General features: G+C 38.8%; 1 pseudogene; it reads left to right on the top strand.

The window, feature by feature from the left end:
• LOC144373362 (transport and Golgi organization protein 1 homolog) overlaps positions 1 to 25,801 on the top strand; it is a 111,091-nt pseudogene that overhangs the window by 22,589 nt on the left and 62,701 nt on the right.

Raw genomic sequence — 25,801 nt, 5'->3', positions numbered from 1 at the left:
TTAGGAACATAGATTTTGAAGGACATCTTCCAGAATATTCTGACTGCCGCCTGTACCTTGAGAATCACTTTTATACACACCTAAGCCTATTTCTTGATTTCTTATCTAGAGTGAGAGCCTTAGAATTTCCTTTGTGGATCTTCTTGATCTCTGGCATCTTCCTTTCCCTCAGTTTCCTAAAGAGTGAGTTTGTTTCTTAGATAAATATTTATTAGACTTTTTGGATGTGCCAGGCTCTGCAGCTGATATTAAGCAAATAATTAGAAAATGCCTCGAATAGGTGAGACTGAAGGGCCTACTGCATTAGAAAGAGCTTGGGCTCTCTCTGTTGCCTACCTATTGGGTTTTCTACTTAAGAATTTTGCCCTGACTCAGGGCACACAATTAGGATTGGGCTCTCTGCTTTCCAGGTGTGGAGCCAGAGCCTTTTGAAGTTGGAGACCACCTGATTGAGGCTAGTGGGAAACTTCACCTGCTGGATAAGCTGCTGGCATTCCTGAATTCCAGGTAGGAATAGGTTGACATGTACTGCTCTTGGGGAGTGACTAGTTCAAACCTGAGTAATGAAGAACTTACTGATTCTTGAGACTGATTCAAGTTCCCTTTTTTAGAAGCCTGGAATTCAGGGCCTACTTTCTCTGCAACTGTACACCCACCCCATTCTATCTCATCCAACCCCACTCCTCCACTTTGATCCTTTCTTTCCTGAATTCCTTCAGCATTTAGGATCCCAGTCCAGGACTTGGCAAGCCCTACCTTACTCTGCTACCTTGTTGATCAATGTATGTTCACCTCATCTGTCCAGCTATGTTGGTTGCATCCACAAGGATGAGTCAACATTGAGCATTTCTTTTAAAATTGCCTGCTGGTTCCTTGAATTGAACTGACACATAATAAAGGTTGAGTAAACATTGGTTCTTGTTAATCTTTGGAATTTGATTTAAACTCAAGGCGTAGTTGGGGAATACTCTTTCCCTGAAATGCAAGTTGGGTATCAGAAGATGACATTTGGTTAGTGTTCAGCAGCCTGGTATCCAGCATGTACATCTTCATCACCACAGGAAAGGGGGAGTCTAGGAAAAGACAAGAGACTCAAGAATTTCAGAATTGTGCCTTTAGGATGATTGCCCCAGGTGTGGCCTGAACTAACTTAAAACTTCAGATTTGTCAAAATTGCCCAGTCTTTTGCAAATTAAATAATTGCATGTCCTGGGGCTGGAGTTGTGGCTCAGTGGTCGAGTGCTTGCCTAGATAGCACATGTGAGGCCCTGGGTCCAATCCTCAGCACCACACAAAGATAAATAAATAGCTCAGTGACTAAGCACTCGCCTCACATGCGTGAGGCAGGAGATTCGATCTTCAGCACCATGTACAAAAATATAAATAAATAAAACAAAGTTATTATGTCCATCTACAACTAAAGAAATTAAAAGAATAAAATAGATAAAGGTATTGTGTTCAACTATGACTAAAACGTAAATATGAAAAATTGTTAATAATCATAATTACATGTCTTACTGTATTTTATGGCCTTTGACGTATCTACCATAAGTGTGTGTGTTAGAGATGGAGAAGAACCTATAGATACCTTCCATCCAAGTTTTTCATGACCTCGAAAGGTCACGCCCAATGTCATATAGGTAGTAAGTGGCAGAGAGAGATAAGAATCCAGGTACTCACCTTCAAACTCAGTGCTTTTTCCAAAAATATGGGGCTAGAGCCTGGCCGATGTTCTCCCTAACTCTTGGTCTTACTCTCCTGGCAACATTAAGGTAAGTTCGTTTTCTTAGAAAAAAAATTTTTTTGACAGCATTGTCCTTGTTTGTTCAGGCAAATTTAAAACAATGTCTGATGATAAGGGCTGTCACCCTGATTTTGTTTCTTCTACATTATTTTGAATTATCCTTTCCTTTATTCACACTCTATATGTAAGTTTCTTGTGTACCATGGGGGATTGCTTCTCTAACATGATGCTTTTCGACTTTTCTAGATGGTAATGACTTGTACCGCCAAGTGGGAATAGCAGTAGATAGCCTTCCATAGCTCTTCAGGATCTTGGGGAGTGGGTGCACACACATTTGTACCTTGCCTTTACTCTTCACATGTATATTTATTTTACTATTGAAATGAAACTTCTGTCTTCATTGAGTGAAGTGATATTCCGGAAAGAAGATCCTTGGTTACGACAGGGCTTCCACACTCCCTGGTGAATTGACAGGTGCCCTGGGACTGCTCTGAGGGATGCAGCTACATGTGGAGGCACTTTGTCTTCTTGTATAAAGTATTCAGAGTTTCTGAGAAAGTTACAGGACATTGATATTTCTACTTTAGCATTTCCCTTATGTGTAAAGTTATCCCCTTTGGTCATGTTGCCTGAGGGTCACTCCCCGTAAACACTACTAGAGTTGGCAGTTTCTCCTTTTCTTCTTCTTGCCAGGGGTCATTGCGTCTTACTCTTCTCTCAGATGACCCAGATGTTGGATATTCTCCAGGACTATATGGACTGCAAAGGTGACTCCCCTTTTCCACTACATCATCTGAGAGTCATAAGGGGTGTGGGAAGGTTACCGAGGAAAAAGTTAAAGAAGGTGAAAAGGCTGAGGAGAGGGGACAGTGGTGTGTGAAGCAAGATCAACAGCAGGGTAGAGACGCATGGGCAGAAGTAACACCCACATTCTCACCAGGTGATGTAGGTGATGGGTATGGAGCAGACATTGTGAAAATGCTGAGTGGCTTCAAAAATGTGTGAGTCGAGTTTCAGCGACAAACACTTGCAGTGTCTCTCGACAGCTCAGCAGTTGTGTACTTATGCAGGATTAGTAAGAAAGGGAAGATAGATAGTATGGAGATCCCACAAATCAAGCAGAGGGAGGGTGAGAGCAGTTATTTCTGTGACAATAGGGGATGTAGGCAGTTACTTGAGAACTCTGCTTAATATATAATAAAATTGATGTGGGATAATGGGACAAAGCTTGAACAGGGGTTGATTTTTGAGCCTGTGGGAGAGTATCAGCCGCAGAAATAACTGTTTTAAAGTTTAGTTGGGAGTGGTCTCTCAGATCTACTTGATGCCCCCCAAGTACTGCAGTAACTGGACACTTCAGCTACTGGCACATTGAGGAATCTCGAGTACCAAAACATGAATTGAGATTATAATTCCCCTTCCTGACCTGATGCGTGGTGACAAGTGGAGAGCCCTAGAGCTTCACTAAAAAGCAGGTGCTGGGTCATCAGGTAGGCTCCCAAGCGCTTGTCTTACTGCTTGCCTAAGTCAGGATTGTGTCTCAGTAGTCACCAACTGCCAGTGTGTGGATATTTAGAGTGGCCTGGGAAGAGTCAAAACCAAATATTACCTATGCAAATGCCAAAGACTTTGGCTGCCTGTGGTTTTAAAACCCAGGATAGTGTGTTATGGTGATTTTTTTGGTGAAGTGATGAATTTTTTTTTTTTATTGGTTGTTCACAACGTTACAAAGCTCTTGACTGAAGTGATGAATTGTTCCCCTAAATTTAGATCTTTCAGACTGGGGTTGTGGCTCAGTGGTAGAGCCCTTACCTGGCATGTGAGAGACAATGGTTTGAATCCTCAGTACCACATAAAATAAGAAACAAGATCAAGTTATAAAACAATTGAGATTTTTCCTTTGGGCTTTATTGAAAGTAGGGCAGGCTTGGGTGTGGAAAGGACAAATAGGCATTGGCTTAGGGATGACTCGATTATTTTATTTCCTAAGAGTCCTTGCAAAGAGTAAGGACCTGTGTGTGGTTGTTGTCTTCTCTACGTAAAGGCTACAGCTATGAGCGTGTGGACGGTTCTGTGAGAGGCGAAGAGAGACACGTGGCCATCAAAAGCTTTGGACAGCAGCCCATCTTTGTTTTTCTCCTGAGCACCAGGGCAGGTAAGCCTATGGGTGTTGAGGAAGCAGACAGTCATCCCACCACTGGTACATTTTCCCCTAATTCTCTGAAAGGAGAGGTTCTTACCAAGGAGTATTGAAAAAAGAGAGAATCGAAGCACTTACGTAGCCTAGTACTGGACTTCTCGGTGTGGAGCTCTTTTCTGTTCAACCTGTGAAGCTGTGATCGTGAGAAGGGAGGCTGAAACCTGGGCCTGTTGGAAAGTAATTCTAATCCACTTAGACCACTGACCAGGAACGTCCTGTTTTGTTTTGTTTTTAATTTGGGGGAAAGTTTTATTCACATTCATTCATTCTCCTTTCTAGCCATGAATTTGGAAAATAAGATAATCTCTTTTCTAGTTTCCCTTCCTCCAGGAGTACCTCTGAAAGAGTGTTATAAAGTTTAATAAAGATTTGTTTAAAATATGACTAGAGTGAAACTGACAGCTATTTATAATTATTATGGTATTGTCCATATGACTTAATCATAAATAAATGACACTTGTGGTTTTGCCAGTTGCTTTCACATAGTATTAAATAATTTGAAATCGGTTTGGGGAAATGGAATTTTTCTTACATTCTGAATCAAAAAACCCTAAATTAATTTTGAATTCATAGTCTGGGTTTCATGATCTTATTTTTTTGATGGTAATCCTGATGGAATAGATATAGGAACACAAACAGGAATTGTGTCCTTGATGATAAAGAGATTAATGTCTTTATGGAATGAAAGGTCATCCTTATGTAGAAAGCACTTAGTAAGTGCTTTGTACTATATGGGTCTATAAAAGAAGTGTTAGATATGACCCTTGAGTATCAGGAGATCATTTCTCTAGTGTGTGTCTTAAAGCCAATAATAAGATACAATCAGATTCCTTTGGTCCAGTCTCTTCCCAGGTCATATACCACACCCTGTCATTCAGTCCCATTGTCTCATGATTATTCTTTGGGGAAGCTCAAAGGATGTGGTCAAAGGCATGGTCAGTGTTGGGAGAGGAATTCCATTTATGTGTTTAAGATTTTTTTTTTTAGAGGAAGAGAGAGAATTTTTTTAATATTTATTTTTTAGTTATCGGCAGATACAACATCGTTGTTTGTATGTGGTGCTGAGGATCGAACCCAGGCCACACGCATGCCAGGCGAGCACGCTACCGCTTGAGCCACATCCCCAGCCCCGCGTTTTAAGATTTTATTTTTCATATTTAGAGAGCAAATAATGTTTGAAACATCTAAAATTAGTTAATCTCCTTGGAGGCCTCAGAGTAGATTATCTAGAAGCTGAAGCAGTCCTGGACATTAGCCTTTTTCACGCACTAACTGTCATACGTGCCATCGTGTTGTAGCTATACCTGTGCCGCGTTTTCATTTAATGTTTCCTTCCAGCTTTCCACGGGGTTGTTACCACATATTGCCGGCAGATGGCAGCGATAGCTTAGGAATATGTCCCAAACAACTAAATGCAGCTTAAAATATCTTTGGTGAGGAAGGGCTGCACTAGCCACTATTAACTCAAGAGAAAGATAATTTTTTTTTAACTTTTTTAGTGATGACAAAGCAACTTTATTATTATTATTATTATTTTTTTAGAGAGAGAGAGTGAGAATTATTTATTTTTTTTAGTTTTCGGCGAGCACAACATCTTTGTATGTGGTGCTGAGTATCGAACCCGAGCCACACGCATGCCAGGCGAGCATGCTACCGCTTGAGCCACATCCCCAGCCCAAGAAAGATAATTCTTATGGAACACAAACACATTTTCAAATGATATGACTGCCTTGATAATTAGCATACAGTGGACAAAAAGGTTCTGGAGCCTGGCACATTAGTGCATGCCTACAGTTCCAGCTACTCAGGAGGCTGGCTTGAGCCCAGGAGTTCAAGGCCGGCCTGGGCAACACTGTGAGACCCTGTCTCTGTCCCAGGAGTAATGACCTCAGATTCTGGAATATGGGATGGAATCCTGACTGTTTTATCTTCTAGTGGTGCAACTTCAAATAAATCCCTTAATGTAGCTGTTTCCATTTCAGCATCTGCAAAATGAGAATAGTGCTAGCAAGGACACAGGGTTGTTGTGAGGGTTAGAAGAGTCAACACATGTAAAGTGCCATGAGCAGTGCTTGGCAGTAGTAAAATAGAAGTGTAGCTCTTATTATTGGGTATAACTTAGCCTTTCTCCGTATTCAGTCATTAGTATTTCTTTATTCCAACTTTGATTTTATAGGAAGACTTCAATGAGAATGTTCCTGCCTGGCTTGTCTTACATCCAGCCAGGAGTTAGTAGTCCTGTAGAAAGGAACCCTTCATTCAGTTCTTGGAACAAGTCCTTTCAGGCCTGTTTTAGCAATGAGCTCCAGTGACCCTGGCTAGAGTGTGTTCTGTACAGTTTCCACATTTATCAAAGAGAAGCCTGTGGTTTGCTTCTTAGTACTCTAAATTCCTGAACCCAAAGTGCTCTTTTGGCCTTTTCCTGCACCATTGGAGAAAGACCAGAGAGTTGTTGCATTGAGTGTTCTTGTCTTGAACTGATTTTACGACATCTTCTTTGATCAGTGTGGAAACCAGTACAGGAAGACACTCTCAGGTTTTCTCCACTCAGAGGCAGGTATCATCTGCTCTAATCATAGCTAGTGTCAGGTCTTCCTACCTTGTTGAAGCTGCAAGTGTGGTCATGTGTGTTTCTTACTGCCCACTGCAGACCTCTCGTTGTTTTAAGATACATTTTTAGTTGTAGATGGGCACTGTTTTAGTCAGCTTTTTCACCTCTGTGACCAGAACCAACTGTGGAGGAGGAATGTTTATTGGAGGGTTCATGGTTTCAGAGGTCTTAGTCCATAGAAGGCCGACTCCATTCCTTGGAGCTCCAGGGGAGGCAGCATCATGGCTGGAGAGTGTGACTGAGGGTAGCAGCTCACATCATGATCAGAAAGCAGAGAGAGACTCCACTGTCCAGATACAAAATATATACCCCTTATCCATTTGCCTGCTGAACCCCTTTTTCCAGCCACACCCACCTGCCCCAGTTAGCACTCAGTTAATCCCATTAGCAATTCATTCACTGATTAGGTTAAAGCTATATCCCAGTCATTTCTCCTCCAAACCTTCTTGCATTGTGTCACATGTGAGCTTTTGGAGGACACCACATCTAAACCATAACAGATGATACCTTTATTTTATTTATTTTTATGTGGTGATGAGGAAGGAACCCAGTGCCTCACGTGTTCTATCACTTGTGTTTTATCACTGAGCTACAACTGCAGCCCCCAGACCTCTTATTTTTGTAGCTGTTTTCTGAAAGAACTTGTTCCTTATTCACAGACTGTTTGAAGCAAAATCCAATCAAGGTTTTCAAACAAATATTAAATGTCTTCATGCAATTAACTTAAGCATCCTTTTCTTCTGCTTACTTCTCATTCTGTTATATTTGATAATTAAATTTTCCCAGTTCACGCAATGAAAGGTGAGGTAGCACTTTTGACCACTGTAGGGTGGTCAAAACCTGAAGTTTGGGGCAGAAATTTCAGTTTGAAGGATGAAACCAGTCAGTTGGACTGATTTCAGATTTTCAGTAGGACCCAGTCCTGCCTTGTGTGTTTTCTAGTTCCTTATTTGTGTGTTGCTGATCATGCTCCTTTTTTGTATGGTTTTCAGGTGGAGTTGGCATGAACTTAAAAGCAGCAGATACTGTTATTTTTTCTGACAGTGATTTTAATCCTCAAAATGACTTGTGGGCAGCTGCCAGAGCTCACCGAATTGGCCAGAACAAGTGAGTGAGTTAGTCATTGGCACCTTTCTGCTCTGTTGGCTTGCAGCTGTGGATTGGGGAGGAAGGTGGACCATGTAGTCCTGACAACAGTGCCACGTTGGAGTTAGAGTCCACTGGGTTTGAACCCTGTTGTGCTGCTGGCTTGTAGAATCATGTTGGGGGATCAGTGGTCCCATGATCAGTTCAGACTCACTTTGTTGAAAAGAACAGTTAAATTCCAAAATGATTAGAAGAAACTTAGAATTTATTTAGTTCATGTTTCTCACGTTAGATCCTAATTCAGTTTAAAAATGAAGTTAAAGCCAGTGGGTGCACATGCCTGTAATCATTATCAGCATGGGAGACTCAAGCAGGAAGATCAAGTTTAAAGCCAACCTTGCAACTTACCTAAACCCTGTCTCAAAACTTTTTTTTAAGGCTAGGATTATAACTTCATGGTAAAGCTCTCCTAGGTTGGGTTCCCAGTATCACAAAGAGGAAACAAAGTTGTGTTCAGCTACCCTTTGACTTGAGGTAACATGCCTGCCAGGGGTTATCCTGGCTACGGATGAAGGCCCAATAATGGTCACTTCATCTTCCTTCCTCTTCCTCTTTTGGGGAAAAGTTCAGACAGAAGTTGAGGCCAGATTTCTCTAACAAATGCTCAGGTCCCAATGAGCAGTGTCCTTTTCATTGTTCCCTGAATGTGTCATTTGGTTTTGCTTCCTTTTGGGTGTATTTTCCTGGCATGCTTTTTTCCCCAGCTTTGCAGACTTCTAACACTGCTCTCATTTGACTCCCGTACAGGGCTGTAAAAGTGATCCAGCTGATTGGCCGAGACACTGTGGAAGAAATAGTTTATAGGAAAGCAGCCTCCAAACTGCAGCTCACCAACACAATCATAAAAAGAGAGACCATTTTACTCTGGGAGCCCAGAAACCTTTGGCTGATCCTGACCTCCAGGTAAAATGTGTTCTTTTTAGAGTCTCATGATTTATAACCAGTACTATCTTTGGATGAGAATGCAAATAAAAGATGAGAATAAAATAAAAGCATTAACCACCCATTGTTGCAAATTACACATTTTTTTCATTGGCCTAATTCTTACCCTCTCAGTACCTAACTACATGCAAGGTGCCATACAAGCTAAAAATGAGGGTGGCATTTAAAGGCAGAGAAAATAGAATAAAGAGAATGAACTTTGAACCATCTAACTTGGATTGAAATTCACATCTTATCCCTTATTGGATGTATGACTTTGAGCATGTAACTGAACATCAAGAATCTAATCTCTTTATGGCTTCTAAAGATGAGTGTGCCACGAGTTACCTCAGAGAGAATTTGTTTAAGTTAAAAAAAAGGAAGAAAAAAATTTTTCTTCCTTATTTTTAAATCAGTGATGATTAGTTCCATAGCTCCTCTTTAATCCCAGACGCTTTGAGTAGTGACTTACAGTACTCATTCCATACTCAGAGATGAGTGAACAAGATTAGGAATTCAAAATTATGCCATAGGATATAGGGATGAAAGCACTAGAGTTAATTTGTTGAAGAAGGAAAAATTAGATGGGAGTCAAATGCTGTCTTAGAATATCCTAGAGAACTCTCTTTTGGTAGGAGGTTTAGAGTTATTCCTTAGCAGCAGCCTTTGAGATAAAATTGAACCTATATTATAATATACCCCAAGTCCTTCTGAGGGATTAGATGCAGAGAGATCAACCCCTAGTATCTAGTATGATTCAAGCATGAAGAGAGTAAAAAATGTCTGAGAAAAGGTAGTAGCTGTGGGAAAGTCTGCTGTAGGAAACTGCAGAGAAATGACAGGAGTTGGCTATTGTTTTGAGGCAGGCAGTGAGAGAGAGCAAGTTCCAAGATGGCTTTAAGCCTTTAAGCCTGAAAGATGAGAGTAGAAAGTAGGAAGATAGGGATAGAAATTAGAAAGATGAAGATAATGTAGGCTTTAGTCAACAGAATTTGTAGTAAAAATCAATATACATTATTGTTAGAGGGAGACTCAGAAAAGAAAGGAATTAGAAAAATTTGCAAGAAAAAACAGGCTTTAAAAGGATCAGCTTATCAAACAAAAAATTCAAGACGTATATGAAAGGGAAAAAATTACACAGTATTACAAGCAGAATCATCAAATTTACAACTAGCCCAAGCATGAGTTTAAAAATGGCAGTTTTCTCACATCTGTATCTTTACACATCAGCATTGCAGACAGGGAAAGCGCTGTTTTTGTTAGGGAGTCACTCACCTGCAGGAAAGGGTCACAGATTTGGGGGTACTAGAACCCGAAAGAAGAACCCTAGGTTTTGTTTGTTTGCTTGACTTTAGTTTATCTTAGAGAGTAACTGGAGTCTTTGGCCTTTTGTGTTTTGAGTCTTCTGCATGCTCATCTGTCATGGTGGCCGGGCAGGCTGTGCATTTTATTTTCACACTATTGAAGAGGCAATTTCAAATGGAAGGTGAAAGCTTGAGAGAGAGGTGCGTGTACACTGTAGGTGTCTAAATATACTTCTTTACAGGACCTTGGGAGAGGAGCTCATCATGGGCTGTTGTGAAGGCACAGGCGTCAGGAGTTAGAGGAGATGCTTCCCCAGTGGAGGGAGCTCCAGACATTCAGTCAGGGGTTTCCCTGTGGCATTAGCTGCTAGCACATCATTGTGAAATGCACAGGCACAAACTCTGCCATGGGACCAGATCCTGGGGCCAGTACAAACTATGGGCTGGTGGAGAGGACCTCGGTGGGACTTCCTGCCCAAGCCATGGCAAGAAATCACACTCTGGTTCTGTCTTGATTCTTTCCTCCCCACCAGACTGTGAGTTATTTATGGTTGCCAGGAACAAGGGTGATAACTCACTGCCTTGTCTCAAAATACAGCAGGACATTTTTTTAAGTTATTAAAAGAATCTAATAGTAAAAGACGTGGTTCTGGTTTGATAAATCTAAGCAGTATAGAGCAGTGAAGTCCTGAAAAAGGAAAGCAGGTTCCTTGTTTTAGAAGGAGAACACAACAGAAACAGAGAACAGATAAAGATGCGGTGAACACTTATTGAATGCGTACTGTGTGCTAAGCATTGTGTGTCGTGCACTTTTTCCAGTTGTTTTAGAAGAAGAATAACAAAAAAATGAGATAGACGTTGTCTTTACCTCCATCTTAAGAAATTTTCCAAACATCAGATTCATGACTCTAATCCGAGCACTCTTTAACTTCCAACTACATGCTCTTAGTTACTATAATAAAGTGGTTTTCATTTAAAAAATGGGTAGTTCCTTAAAGACATGTTGTGAGTGAGCAGTAGCGAGGGAAGCCAGGAGACATAGTCCAAGGAGTGGAAGAGGGAAGGGTCCCAGTATGGACTGAGCCTCATCATAAATACTTGGCTTTCTTCTGTTTTGGGTACTAAATGCCAAAGCCATTTGGCTTGGTTATATATATGTACACCAAAGTTAAATATAAATATAACAGGTATGGTTTTGCTTAGTTTTTGTCATAGTTTTCATCTCAGGTATTTTCAAGCTAAAGTTTCCAAGTTACAGAATAGGCAACCTAGAGATAATTAACCAAATCTAAAAGGGCAAAATGAAAATGAAGTCCCATGATGTGGATCCCAATTGGTTCAGAATTCCTAAGAGATAGTACTTAGGGAGGTGGAGAGTTGCAAGTAGCATTATCTAAGATTCTGGTTCCTGTAGCCATAGGAAGTAGGCTGAGTATATCCCCTAGGGGGAGCAAGAGGGCAGGATGGGGAGTGCCGCAGGATTATCCAGGGAGACTGAAATTGAGAAAGGGCTTTTGGGTCTGGTGATCAGGGTGGTTATGGTTTTGCCAAAGTGGGTCTCATAAACCACTGTAGTATCAAAGCGGCTTGGCAAGGACAGGTGGCAGCTCATGGTGAGATGAGGTATTCAGTGGCACCTTCTCTTTATAAGAGTTTGGCAGTGGGAGAGGTAAGAAGGTAGCCAACAGGTTCTCTGAGTTCTCTCAGGACTGCTGGAAGTGCCTGTAAAAAATGCTGGTGAGAAGTGCTATAGAAGATGCTGGAATCATTTTATCTGCCCCCACTCCTCAAAAAAATTGGAGGCCCAAATTTTTTTTGGTATTGTAAATAATTGTCAAAGTCAACATCTCTGATCATCATTTATCACCTCTCTGCTTATTCCTCATCCAACTTCAAAACAGCCTGGCAGGTGTCATTTGTGATGGAAGAGAAGAAAGTCCATCAGGGAAAGAATTACCTGGTATCATTTAGACACTTAGCAAGTCACACATCCTCATCTGTGTTTTCATGAGAACTAACTGGGTCTCTCGTTTTCTTCATTCAAGTTGAGTGACATACTGAAATTTGGCTTGGATAAACTGCTGTCCTCTGAGGGGAGCACCCTGGAGGAGGGAGACCTGGAGTCCATCCTGGGAGAGACAGAGAATAGCCAGTGGGCCTCTGATGCCCTGCCTGCAGCTGGAGGAGGGATCAGAGAGCAGGAGGAAGGAAGTGAGTTGGGGTTAGGTGAGCCAGTGACTCCATCACCTCAAGGTAGGGTGTGAGTGAGATGCGTCCCCACGGGAAGTCTGGGACCTTTCTTTCCTACCCAGCCCTGTAGTCATCTGATGACATTCTTAAGGCTTCCTGGTTCAAGAACTGCCAGAGTAATCCTTGTTCCCTTGAAGCTGGACTTTGAATCCAAGTGATGGTATTAATGTTTATGGTCCTGTCAGTCTCAAGGATTAAATTTGAACCTTTTCTCCCTTGACGCAGACATCTTCTCTGGAGTTTATTTGGTAAACCTCCTATCTTTATGATGGTGCTTTGCACAGTGATTCCTCTTCTCAATAGTAGAATGTTTTTTAAATTGCAACTGATATTTATGGACATTTATTGTGTTCATCAACAGTACTGACTATGTCATGTGCTTTAGGTCGTTTAAGACCCATGAGGTGGGGGGCTGGGGTGGTGGCTCAGCGGTAGAGCACTCACCTCGCACGTGCAAGGGCCTGGGTTCAATCCTCAGCACCACATAAAAACAAAAATAAAAATAAAGGCATTGTGTCCAACTTCAACTAAAAAAATACATATTAAAAAAAAAAGACCCATGAGGTGTAGGAGATCATTTTGTCTTCCTTTTTCTTTTTTCTCAAATTTGGTGTCTCCCCCTTCTCTCTCTCTCTCTCTCTCTCTCTCTCTCTCTCTCATATATAAATATATATATAATTTAGTTGTAGATAGACAGCATGCCCTTATTTTATTTTTTTAATGTGGTGGCTAAGGATCGAGCCCAGTGCCTCACACATGCTGAGTAAGCACTCTGCCACTGAACTACAACCCTAGCCCCAATATTTATCTTTTTGTCCATTTTCTGTTCTGAAATATTTGAATTTCAGACTTGAAAGGGTTTTTTTTTGTTTCTCGTGATTATTTTTAAAATGACTGTTCTCCTGTATCAGCAAGAGGGAGTCAGTATGGGCTGGTGTGAGAGGGTTTTACGGACCTTTTAAAACATTTTTATTCATATATGACAGCAGAAAGCATTATAATTCTTATACATATAGAGCACAATTTTTCATATCTCTGATTGTATACACAGTATATTCACACCCAGTTCCTGTATTCATACCTGTACTTTGGATAATAATTATCACATTCCACCATCATTAATAACCTCATGCCTCCTCCCTTCCCCTCCAACCCCTCTGCCCTATCTAGAGCTTGTTGTTCCTCCCATCTCCCACTCTCTATCCCACTATAAATCAGCCTCCTTATATCAAAGAAAACATTCAGCATTTGGTTTTTTGGGATTGGCTAACTTAGCATTATCTTTTCTAACTCCATCCATTTACCTGCAAATGCCATGATTTTATTTTCTTCTATTGCTGAGTAATATTCCATTGTATGTGTGTGTGTGTGTGTGTGTGTGTGTATACACACATACACACACACACACACACACCCCACAGTTTTTAATCCATTCATCTATTGAAGGGCATCTAGGTTGGTCCCAGAGTTTAGCTATTGTGAATTGTGCTGCTGTAAACATTGATGCATCTGTGTCCTGTAGTATACTGTTTTTAAGTCCTTTGGATATAGATTGAGGAGATGGACAGCTGGGTCAGACGGTGGTTCCATTCTCAATTTTCCAAGGAATCTCCATACTGCTTTCCATATTGGCTGCACCAATTTGCAGTCCTATCAGCAGTGTATGAGTGTGCCTTTTTCTCCCACATCCTCGCCAACACTTATTGTGGTTTGTATCCATAATAGCTGCCATTCTGACGAGTGAGATGAAATCTTAGAGTGGTTTTGATTTGCACTTCTCTAATAGCTAGTAATGATGAACATTTTTCATGTATTTATTGACTGATTGTATATTATCTTCTGAGAAGTGTCTGTTCAGGTCCTTGGCCCATTTATTGATTGGGTTATTTTTTTTTTTTGGTGTTTAGCTTTTGAGGTTCTTTATATACCCTAGAGATTAGTGCTATATCTGATGTGTGAGGGGTAAAGATTTGCTCCCAAGATGTAGGCTTTCTATTCACCTCACAGATTTGTTTCTTTTGCTGAGAAGAAAGAAACTTTTTAGTTTGAGTCCATCCCATTTATTGATTCTTGATTTTAATTCTGGCACCAAAAGAGTCTTATTAAGGAAGTTGGAGCCTAATCCCACATGATGGAGATTAGGGTCTACTTTTTTTTCTATTAAACGCAGAGTCTCTGGTTTTATTCCCAGGTCCTTGATGCATTTTGACTCGAGTTTTGTGCATGGTGAGAGATAGGGGTTTAATTTCATTTTGTTGCATATGGATTTCCAGTTCTCCCAGCACCATTTGTTGAAGATGCAATCTTTTCTCTAGTGCATGTTTTTGGTACCTTTGTCTAATATAAGATAATTGTAGTTTTGTGGGTTAGTCTCTGTATCCTCTGTTCTGTGCCATTGGTCTACCAGTCTGTTTTGGTGCCAATACCATGCTGTTTTTGTTACTGTTGCTCTGTAGTATAGTTTAAGGTCTGATATAGTGATGCCCCCTGCTTCACTCTTCTTGCTAAGGATTGCTTTAGCTATTCTGGGTCTCTTATTTTTCCAGATGAATTTCATGATTGTTTTTCTATTTCTATGAGGAATGTCATTGGGATTTTGATTGGAATTGCATTAAATCTGTATAGCGCTTTTGGAAGTATGGTCATTTTGATAATATTAATTCTGCCTATCCAAGAGCAAGGTAGATCTTTCTATCTTCTAAGGTCTTTTTTTGATTTCTTTCTTTAAGGTTCTGTAATTTTCATTATATAGATTTTTCACCCTTACTGAGATTCTTAATTCAAGAGTTCCTTCTAGCCTGGCACAGTGGTGCACACCTGTAATCCCGGTGACTCCAGAAGCTGAGGATCATGAGTTCAAAGCCAGCCTCAGCAAAAGCGAGGCACTCAGTGAGAACCTGTCTCTATTAAATACAAAATAGGGCTGGGGATGTGGCTCAGTGGTTCATGCCCCTGAGTTCAATTCCCAGTACCTCCCTCCCCACCCCATCCCACCCACCACAAAAAAGAGTTCTTTCTCTCATCAATACAGAGAAGCACAGTGGCTTCAGTAGGGTGCTTCCTTTACTGGTAGGGAAAGGGCTGGGTGAGGCTTTTGGTTTTGTCCTTCTGAATTTTCTCCCATTGCTTCTCTCTTTCTCCCTGCCATAGACTGTCGAAGGCTGTCTGCATTACCCCTTTCTCACCCGAGGGCAGAGCGTCCCTAGATGTCTGACTGCGTCTCCTTCCAGCCCTTCCTTTGAATTCCTAAGCAGCCACTGCTCTGAACTACCAATCTCAGTCATCCTGGGGTGACCTCATTCTGGAGGATGAACTTCATCTGTCTGGCACTGCTAGAGCCCCACTGTCCTGCTCCTGTGCAGTCTCTGTCTGCCTCCCCAGACCAGTGAGGGCTTCAGAGCTCAGCTGGTTTGGGATGTTCATTCTCTGTTTACCTCAAGTGGAAGTTTATAGTAGTTCCCGACTCCTAATTTTGTGGTAGGCTTAGATTAGGGGTGGTTTCATTATCCTTGTTGACTGGTGTGGTTTTTATGGAATATATGGAGAATTCAAAATCTAGGCAATTGGCATTATATTACAGAACACAGTTCTTGGACTTTTCTTGTGTTTTATCTTTAAAATTTGTTATGATACTATCACATTTATATTCTTCAAGAACTCTTTCTTGTTCTCAGCTTGTTGTTTTAATCGTATCCTATTCCCATTTCAAGGATATAATATCCTCCCCGAGGACATTTATTATAGCTTTTTAAAATATATCTCAGGGAGGATATTTATTATATCTTTTCAGAAAGTGTTACCCTGCCCACTGTATTATCTCTTTTTCCTCTATTTGCTTTTCCTTCTTCCTCCTCTTTTTAAAAGTTTTGTTTTGGAGTCTCTCGTTCTTGTTAGCAGTTTATCTGAAACATCTGGTGTCCTCTGATCATCCCAAAGCTGACAGGCAGCTCTGTTGTGAACAGGTGGGTGGCCTTTGGGCCTCATGCCAACAGCACTGGTTGGCAAGCCAGCTCTTGCACTGGGGGAGTCAGATTTGAAGATTTCACTGGACAACTCATTGTATCCTAAGACGAGTCCTATACCATTACAGTGAAATTGGTGGTTTAAATTGGAAAGACAGGGAGCTGAGGGCACATGGTGCTCTTGGTGTTTGGTGTGCTGATCCTCTCAGTTCCTCCATACTGTGGTGCCTGTGCTTGTGCATCTGAGTTTTTGGAGGACTGAAAGGGTTTCAGTTCCTGCAGTCAGCCCCAGCTAGATACCAGTGTTTTGGTTCCACAGCTCTTTTGAATCTGTTGTCCTCTTCTTATGCACTTTTTATCTTCCAAAGAATTCGTGCACTGTTTCATCTACCATTGCCTCATATATCTTTTTAGAAATCTGTGTATTGTCCTTTAGCTGTTTCGGGTGAGAGAAAAAATAGATGTGTGTGGTCATATTTTTAAGTTGTATTTGGTTACCTTAGTACCAAGTTTCCACCCTTTTCTGTACTCATCTAGATTGACTTTATTTACTAGAACAAAATAAAATTGCAGTGTTTTCAGAAAGATAATTATGTATCTCAGTCTACCTACAAAACAAGTTACATTTTTGCAGACAGTTTAACTGTTGGATTCTCTACTTGGATAAAAATTTGGAATGTTGTCTTCGATGACTGTCTTGATTCTCTTTGTGGTAGATGGTTCCTCTGGCAGGACCCAGATGAGGGTCTAGACCTGTGGGCTCCAGCTGCCTCTTCGAAACAGAGTGAAGACATAAAGCATGGTTAAAAATAACAAATGAATATGAAAGAGGAGTAGTTAGAGCAGCCCATTCACAATTAAGTATAAAGTAAGGTTGCTTTATCTTTAATGCCAAGTTTTTTAAAAAGCACAGTTATATGGTAAGCTGAGCATTCCCAGAAACCTGCCTTGGGAGCATACGCAAAACCTAGCCCCGCCCAACTCCTCCTTTGAAGGTGGAAATGGAGTTGCCCTCCCCTTGAGCCGGTACTGGTTAATGGAAGTGAACCAGGAACTGAAAATAGGCTACTGCCTTCCCATTTGTTTGGCCAGCGATTTACATAATTCTGTCTCATCCAGAAGGTGTAAGATTTCCATTGCAAATAGAGATTGTGGAGAGGGGTCAGCAGCTGGACTAGGGGAGTAAGATGTTACTTTTCCTGGTGGTCCTTTGGATTTTGCTTCGCTTTCCAACGCCCTGTGCAAACGGAAGCATGGCTGATGGTTCTTAGGAGAAAAATACATGAATAGTCTTTTAATTGGTTCCTTGATCATTCTTTTCTCTTTTATTACAATTTTAACTTTTAAGTGACTCAGCTGCCTTCTCTACTATTTGGTCATGAATTTCTTTTTTTCCTTCTCAACAAGGATTGTTCTGGGGACCCAAGTGCTGTCAGCTTTTATAAGGAATGTTGATTACTTTATATGAAATAGGATGGAAGGAGGTTGATTAAACCCTGTGAAATGAGAGACAGTTGGGGAATTCTGGGAAAGATGGCAATGGACAAAGATTAGTGGGATCACAATGTACTTCTACAATATTTGTGAGAGGGATGTGTGAGATAAGGATCAGATTTTTTTTAATAGCATCAGGTATCAACCAGCACTAATGAGTGAAAGCTAAAGGGAGGCAGCTTGAAAGTCTTTGCAAGAAAGGATTTTGTTCATAACTATGACTTCACAAATAATGACTCTCCCAGGATTCTCTGAATTTCCCCTCTGAGAGTGGACCATTTGAGTAGAACCAGAGTATCAAAGAAGAAATTTTAAAGTCTAGTAAAAATTTATATGTGGATTTTTCAAAATGCTACAAATAGTTGATTCTTTGCTGTCTTTAAACAATATACAGTAATCACAAGAAAAGTTCCTTCTGTTCTTTGTGTCATTAGTTCTTGGCCTCACTCAAACCTAAGTGATGATGTGGAGGAAGAGAGCACACAAGATAACATGGCTATTAGCTTCCAGTTTAGAGGCTTGTCCTGGCGAACATTTCTTCTCTTTTCATGAGGTATAAAAATATAACCAAAATCCATCAGGACACATTTTATATGGCTAAAAATTTATGCTTTCATGAAAATAGGAAAGAGTATTTCTGATTTTTCTTAAAGTTTTCAAATACATCTAAATACTAGATAGAAAAGACAGTGGAATGAGATTACCATCATTACCCTAAGTACACATATAAAGACACAACTAGGGGTTGGGGATGTGGCTCAAGCAGTAGCGCGCTTGCCTGGCATGCATGCAGCCCGGGTTCGATGCTCAGCACCACATACAAAAAAAGATGTTGTGTCCGCCGAGAACTAAAAAATAAATATTTAAAAATCTCTCTCTCCCCTCCCTCCCTCCCTCCCTCCCTCTCTCTCTCTCTCTCTTAAAAAAAGACACAACTGATGTGACTCTGTATACAACCAGAGATATGAAAAATTGTGTACCATATGTGTAATATGAATTATAATGCATTCTGCTGTCATATATAACAAATTAGAATTAAAATAAATAAATTTTTAAAAAAGATTTTAAAAAGTGGGAAAATCAGAAACTAATATCATTCCATGCTGTACATATCACTTCCCTTTCTCAAGTACAATCTGGCACAAAATGTGTTGAGAAGAGATTCCCCTCCAAAAAAAAATCCACTGGGGCTGGGGATATAGCTTAGTTGGAAGAGTACTTGCCTCACACGCACAAGGCTCTGGGTTCAATCCCCAGCACTACCAAAAAAAAACCAAAATCTGATATTACATCCAATGGTATGAACAAGATTTAAAAAGCCACATAACCATACTGAGAGCACAAAGCACACAAAAGGCTTTCTAGATTCCAATCTAGGAAAAAAAAAACATATCCCAAGGAAGGAGAACAATGTTCTTGCAATTACTTTTCTCTAAGGAGTGTCTTAGTATGGTGATGAATGACCTTTTTTAACCCCCAGCACTGAGGATTGAACTGAGGAGTCCTCTACCACTGAGCTACGTCTGCAGTCATTAATGTTTGTTTTGTTTTTATTTTTCTTGAGACAGAGTCTCACCAAGTTGCCCAGGCTCTCCTCAAACTTACCATTCTCCTACTTGTCAACCTCCTGAGTAGCTAGGATTATAGGCATGCACTATTGTACTGGCTACAAATTATGTTTTTAAATCAGGAAATTGTCATTTAGAGAATATTATTCCCATAAGTTCTTTCTATATAAATTATTATAGAGCAAGCTTCACACAACCAATTGAAGAGACATTATTGTTAATAGATTATCCTATATTGTAGTTAATCGTATGGAAAAGAAACAATGTAGCAAAAATGAAATCATAAAAACAAAGACATTTCACATAGTAATGTAGATTAAAATGTCGTATATACAACTATAAATTCCCCCAAAATGCGTGGACCAAGATCCTACCCAAGATTGAGACTTGAGGAAGGACTGACTGTATCCTTTAAAGGCACAAACTGATTTTTTCTTCTCTGTGGTACCCTGTACCACACTGTAAAGAAGCCCAGGCTATCTTGCTGGAGGGAGAGTCCATTTGAAGAAAGCCCCTGACATATGAAAGACCACATGGAAAGGGAGACTACAGAAAGCCAACAGTCAGCACCTTAGTTCCGGACATACAAAGCCATCTCAGACCTTGTAGTCTAAATCAGGCGTATGCTGTATGGGTGAGCCTAGGTGACACTGGAGCAGAACCTTGGTTAAAGTCTTGACTTACAAAAGTATGAGAAATAAAATGGTTGTTTGTTTGGTAGTGGGGATTGAATTCAGAGGCTCTCGACCACTGAGCCACATCCCTAGCCCTATTGTGTATTTTATTTAGAGACAGGGTGTCACTGAGTTGCTTAGTGCCTCGCCATTACTGAAGCTGGCTTTGAACTCTTGATCCTCCAACCTCAGCCTCCTGAGCCACTGGAATTACAGGTGTGCACCACCACTCCCGGCAAATGGTTATTTTTTAAAGCCACTAAATTTTGGAATTTTTAAAAATATAACAATAGATAACTAAAACACTGTTTATTGATGATTTGTAGGGCTTTTATTTAATGACCAGTTTTATTAAAGAATACCCCATTTATTTCTACTGTGATCAGCAAACAAACTGAAATTCAATATTTAAAATTTTTTGCCAGGAATATAACCTATCTTGCAAATTTCCATGAGGACTAGAAAAGAATATATATTCTGGAGTTGTTGGGCATTGTCAGTCAATGTCAGTAAGGTTAAGGTGGTTGATAGTTTTGTTCAGACTCTTGTGTATCATTAGTGATTTTTTTATAGTGTTACTATCAGTTGTTAAAAGGGTGTTAAAAATTCAAAGTATAGATTTGTCTCTTCAGTTTTGTCAGCTTTCATATATTTGGGGCATATAAATGTTTGGTTGTATGGTGTCATGTTTCTGTGTTCTTAAAAACACATTATGGTATTATGAAATGTCTTTCTTATCTCTTATAAAACTCTTTATCTTGAATTAAATTCATCTGATGTTAGTATAGCCTCTGCATTCTTCTTGGCTTACTATTCATGATGTATTTTTATCTATTTCTTGTTTTCGTTCTATTCATATTTTTATTTAATGTAATTAAATAAAATTACATTAAATAAAAATTAAATTTTTTTAAATTTATCCATTAGCTTTTAGCTTTATTGCTTTTCATTATTGTTTTAGCAATGTTTCCAGGAATTATGAAATGCATTCTTTAATTTATCACAGTTTTCATAATTTAAATTGTGTTACTTTCTCACATCTCCCCAAGTCCTTTGTGCTTTGTTGTCATACATATTACAGCTGTGTACCCTATGTTTTTTACCATAGTCATGTTTCCAAGAAATTAAAAGAATAAATATGTATACATATTGACTTTTATATTTACCTACATTTTAGTATTTCTAGTACTTTTCATTTCTGTTTATGGTGCATTGTCTTTAAAAATATCTACCCCAAATTCTCCACATTCCTGTATCATGTTGCTTCTCTCATTATGAAGTAATATCTATTTTCCCACCCGCTGAGTCTGGGCTGGTCTTTTGTCTTGTTTTAATGAACAAAATATATTTTTGGTGAAAGTGATGCCATGCCAATCCTAGACCTAACACCTTGGGAAGGTGTATACCTTCTACTTTTATCCTCTAGAAATCTAATCAACAAATAAAAAATTTTAGAATGACTGAATGACTAAAAGCATTTGAGGAGATAAGCCTTACCCAACCAGTTGAGCTAGCAGACATGTAAACAAAGCTATTTTGTCAGTTCTACCTTTGGTTAAACAATCCCTGCTAAAGGAAACCACATAAGCATTAGTAAATACCTAGAGCAAAGGACCCATCAGGTTATGTAAAGCCAAATCATAGAATAAGGAGAAATAACAAAGAATTTTTATTTTAAACCATTAAGTTTATTACACAGTGAACTAAAACACACAGTGCATCTGTTTCTACCTGATGGATCATCTCCTTTTATCCTGAAGAGGTTCTTTTAGCATTGTTAATAGTAGAGATCTATTGATGTTGAATTTTCTTACTTTTTATTTATTTGAAAATGTCTATTCTGCTTTCAGTTTTGAAGAGTATTTATCCTGGATTAGCAGTTTTTGTCTTCTAGCACCTTAAACCTTTCCGTTAACTTTAATCTTTCATTTCTGATAAGAAGTCAGCTATCATTTTAGTCATTTTTACCTATGTGTAACACACCACTTTTTTCTAATTGCCTTCAAGACCTTTTTCTTCCTAATTGATTATTTACAGTTGACTCTGATGCATCTAGATGTGATTTGCTTTGTAACTAACTTTAGTATTCACTGAGTTTCCTAAATCTGTTAACATCTTTTTTGTTAATTTGAGATAATTTTAGCCATCATTGTCTTAAATATTTTTTCTGTACAATTTATGCCTCTATTCTTCTAGAAATCTAATTATATGTATGTTAGGTCACTTTGTCCTGATAGTAACCAAGTCTCTATTTTTTTCTTTCTGATTTTTAGACCAGATAATTTTTATTGGTCTATCTCCAAGTTAACTTTTTGCTGTTTTTGCACTATATAATCTGATGATAGATTTGTTTCATGAATTTTTCATTTCAAATACTATATTTCTTTTAAAAGAAATTTTTCATTTATATGTTGACACCCATATCTACTTATTCATTATGATTAAGCTTTTCTTTAATTCCTTGAAATTAGTTATAAAAACTTTATAAATTTTTTTTCTGCTAATCCTAACATCTGGGTCAGCTCACGGAACTTTTTTTATATGTGACATTTTCTCTCGTGGTTCTCATTTTTCTATCTTCTTTGCATTCTGGCAAAATTTAATGATATTCTACATGCCTATAATCCCATCGACTCAGGAGGCTAAGGCAGGAGGATCAAGAGTTCAAAGCTAATAAATTATGCATGGCACACATTGTTTAATTTTGCATGTAACTTCTTTTTAGTGCATCAATGAGGTTTTAGTGACATTGTCATCCAACACTTGGCCTTTGTTGTTCAGGGAATGCCTTCATGATTTTAATACTGGTTTTCCTATTCAGACTGTGGATTGGGTTTGAATATACTGTTATCAACCACCTGGTCTTTTAATTACTCATCCCAGTAAACTTATAGTTTGTGAAGCATTTGTTTCTCAGATTCATGACACTGTTAGAATCTGAAGTAGTAGCTAATGGGTATCTGTGAATTCTTTTTTTTTTTTTTTTTACTTGTAGTAGATTGTCTGAAACAGGCATATTCTCCTCTGTGTTTATCCAAACCTCCCTGTCATGTGCACTACAAGTTACAATTTGGAAGTTACTGTATTAAAATTCTGTCTGTTCATGGTTCTAGAAGAGTGATGTTCTCTCCCAAACACTGGTTACTACAGCAGCATTTTTAATATTGTAAAATAAGAATAAAGGCTCTGAAGGCCAAAGATTTTAAAAAGTCATTTTACAAATGTTATGTTAAATTAAAACTGAGCTTTGCTGTAATACTGTTTTCTCTTCAAAATGTGATGGTACAGGAAAGGTGTTATATGAAGGGGTGGTATTGCAGGGGAGCATTTTATATTGAAGAAGTAAAAAAGTTATAATATTTATAATTTTGATGAGTTTATTTTTATAGGGAAGATTTTTCTCCCCTGAAATTTTTTCTGGTATAGCAAAATGTTTCCATTATTAAAAATTGAAATTGTTAAAAAAAAAAGAGTTCAAAGCTAGCCTCAGCAACTAAGGGATGCACTTAGCAACTCAATGAGACCCTGTATCTAAATAAAATGCAAAAAAAGGGCTGAGGTTGTGGCTCAATGGTTAAGCACACCTGGGTTCAATCTATGGTACCAAAAAAATTTTAAATTATATTCTGGTCATTTATAGATAATATATCATAAGAAGTCTGGATTATATTGTCTTCCTATAAAGGATATTCTGTTTTATGTGTCATGCAGGCTAATTACTGGTGAATTGTTTTGATCATATTAGATTTGGTATTATTATTATTATTATTATTATTATTATTATTATTATTATTATTATTATTATTATTATTTGGTACCAGAGATTGAACTCAGGGTACTCAATTACTGAGCCATATCCTGTTTTGTATTTTATTGAGAGACAGGGTCTTGCTGAGCTGCTTTAGCACCTCGATTTACTAAGGCTGGCTTTGAGCTCGTGATCCTCTTGCTTCATCCACCTGAGTCACTGGGATTATAAGCATATTCCACCTCGCCTCACTAGGTTTGGTATTTTTCTTTATTTCCATATTTCATGGTGCATTATACTTGTACATAATGGTGGGATTTGTTGTTATGTTTTCATACATATGTACAATATAGTGATAAAACTTAGCCAATATCATTCTTGAGTATTTCTCTTTTACCTGCTTTCCTCTCTCCCCTGATCCCTTTCCTCTATTCTACTGATCTCCCTTTGATTGTCATCAGATTCCTTTCACACACACACACACACACCTTTCTTTTCTTTTTTCCTTTCTGGCTGCCACATACATTTTCAGCATGAATCAATTTTGATTTCAAATTTAGGTCTACCATTTTCCCTTTACTCTTTTGTGTGTGGTTCTTTTTGCTAAGGCTTATTCCTGAACTCTTAATTAAGTACCTGATATATTAGTGAAGCTGTTGCAACCTGACTCTGCTGGAAACCATTTCTTCCAACATTGCCATTTAGCATCATCTTCAGTCTCCTTTATAGCAGTCAAACTCTGCTAAGCCTTAAAGAGTCTCATCTGGTACATTCCTATCAAAAATGAATTTCCTCCAGGCTTTTAGTATTCTCTCTCTAACACACACATAATTACATTGCACCCACCATAAATAGCTCAGACATTCTTGTCCACAAAATTCCAACCACTATGATAATCTTGCACTTTGATAATTTTCTCCTTAACTCAGTATGACCACCATCTTACTTGAGCTTCATCTCCCTAATTGTGTTTTGTGCACCAGGCCTACAGTCATGTCTGAAATTAATACCTGAAAATGTTTAGTTTTTCTAGTTTTATACTCTTTTGTGTCAGGAAAACAAATCAAGTACATTAGATCTATAACAGTTTCAAGTAAAAATACTAACTTATATCTTTGCCCATCAATAGTGGTAGAGACAATTAGGTCACAACAACAATTTCATTGTCCATGGAACGAAAAATTAATTGAAAGAGTAAACCCAAAATGGATATCTGAAAAATAAACTGGTCAAAATTAGTAAGGCAATCAGACTTAAATAATCATATATTTCACCAATAGCACTAGCTTAAATGTATGAGACTACAATAACTAGAAAAATACATGTTAATGGCTAGAGTCATAAAAGTTTCTATTATGATAGGCAGTCTCTTATGATGCTTTAATATTATATGATAGTTGTGAAATGATTACAAACTAATAATGAATATAATCTATTTGAAGATTAAAATGTTCTTCCCTGTATTATCTACAAAGTTTAGATAAACCTAAAAATGCCCTGGAAAAGAAATTTCTTAAGTCTCATCAAAATGAACTGCCAGGTTTTTTCCTACATTTGACATGACACAGTGCCAAGATTTCTAGTCCTGAATACACACTTTCTATAGGGAAGAGACTTTTATCTTGGCAATTAATAGATCATTTATCTCATTTCATACAGCCAATTTTAGTCGTAAGAAAAGAAATGTTTATGTATTTATTCTGCTGACTTTAATCTATAATCTAATCAGGGATCAACAAACTTTTCCTGAAAAGAGACTGATAATAAATATATTAGACTTTGTAGGCAAGTCTTCATTGCCACTCAAGTGCCAGTGTAGCACAAAACAGCCTAGACTGTGGGTAAATAATATAAGTTTCTGTGTTCTAATAAAACTTTGTTTACAAAAGCAAGTGTTATTGTTGGACATCGTGGTGTGCTCCAAAAGTCACAACTACTCAGAAAGCTGAGGCAGGAAGATTACTTGAGCCTAGGAGTTTAGGCCAGCCTGGGAAATAAGAGAGAGAGAGGGGGGAGGGAGGGGAGAGAAGAGAGAGGAGAGAGAGGGAGGGAGAGAGAGAGAGAGGGGAAAGAATGAAAGAAGGAAGGAAGGAAGGAAGGGAGGGAGGGAGGGAGGGAGGGAAAAAAGGAATAAAGAGAACAATTAAAAAAAAACTGTCAGGCTCATCACTGTTCCAGA

The sequence above is a fragment of the Ictidomys tridecemlineatus genome, unplaced genomic scaffold (assembly GCF_052094955.1).
Source record: "Ictidomys tridecemlineatus isolate mIctTri1 unplaced genomic scaffold, mIctTri1.hap1 Scaffold_3690, whole genome shotgun sequence".
Taxonomy (NCBI): domain Eukaryota; kingdom Metazoa; phylum Chordata; class Mammalia; order Rodentia; family Sciuridae; genus Ictidomys; species Ictidomys tridecemlineatus.
Note: the sequence above shows the minus strand (reverse complement) of the source record. Positions and strands in the feature narration are given on the sequence as shown.